This window comes from Nematolebias whitei, chromosome 8 (assembly GCF_014905685.2).
Source record: "Nematolebias whitei isolate Nwh7 chromosome 8, NemWhi1, whole genome shotgun sequence".
NCBI classification, from domain to species: domain Eukaryota; kingdom Metazoa; phylum Chordata; class Actinopteri; order Cyprinodontiformes; family Rivulidae; genus Nematolebias; species Nematolebias whitei.
Window position 1 is genome coordinate 1,701,087 of NC_056505.1, and position 1,384 is coordinate 1,702,470.

Below are 1,384 nucleotides of genomic sequence, written 5' to 3' on the forward strand. Positions count from 1 at the left end.
CTTCACCTGCATCTACACCTACATCTTCACCTGCACCTTCACCTTCACCCTCACCCTCACCCTCACCTTCACCTTCACCTTCATCTTCACCTTCACCTTCATCTGCACCTGCACCAGCTGCTCTGAAATATAAATGTTGCTTCCAATCCTTGAACTCTGTGGTGGACACCCCGGGTCAGGGAGGCTGTCAAGCTGAAGAAGAAGTCCTATCAGGCCTTGTAGGCTGGTAGGACTCTGGAGGCAGCTGAGGAGTACCGGAGGTCCAAGTGGTCCGCAGCCTTGGCTGTTGTTGAGGCAAATGCTCAGATGTGGGAGGAGCTCAGTGAGACCCTGGATAAAGACTCTCGGTCGGCTCCGAGGAGATTCTGACAAACCATCAGACGGCTGAGGAGGAGAAGCAGCTCTTTACGAACACTGTGTTCAGTGAAGGTGGTGCTGTCGACCTCAACCAGTGATGGTGTCAGGAGGTGGAAGGAATACTTCTCAATCCTACCAACATGTCTTCCATGGAGGAAGATGAGTTGGTCTGTTCATAACTGTGGCTGAGGTTGTTAAAAAGCTCCGAGGGGGCAGGACTCTGGGGGTGGATGAGATTCACCTGATCTCCTTGAGGCTCTGGATGTTGTGGACTGTCTTGGTTGACACGCCTTCGTAACATCACGTGGCCATCAGGGGCAGTGCCACTGGACTGGCAGACTGGGGTGATGGTTCCCCTCTTCAAAAAGGGGACCGGACTGTCTGGACTTCCCTCTCTGCCCCCGAGCTTCGAGTCCAGAACAAGATGTATGCTGGAAACATCAGGGCTTCTATAGATTAATAAAAATATTCATGTTTTTCTGTTTTATTGATCTAAAGCAGAATGTGACACAGACCTGATGTACGGAGGCTGCAGGGGTCAGAGGTCAGACCTGATGTAGGAGGCTGCAGGGGTCAGAGGTCAGACCTGATGTACGGAGGCTGCAGGGGTCAGAGGTCAGACCTGATGTAGGAGGCTGCAGGGGTCAGAGGTCAGACCTGATGTACAGAGGCTGCAGGGGTCAGACCTGATGTAGGAGGCTGCAGGGGTCAGACCTGATGTACGGAGGCTGCAGGGGTCAGAGGTCAGACCTGATGTACGGAGGCTGCAGGGGTCAGAGGTCAGACCTGATGTACGGAGGCTGCAGGGGTCAGACCTGATGTACGGAGGCTGCAGGGGTCAGACCTGGTGTACGGAGGCTGCAGGGGTCAGAGGTCAGACCTGGTGTACAGAGGCTGCAGGGGTCAGAGGTCAGACCTGATGTACGAAGGCTGCAGGGGTCAGAGGTCAGACCTGATGTACGGAGGCTGCAGGGGTCAGAGGTCAGACCTGATGTACGGAGGCTGCAGGGGTCAGAGGTCAGACCTG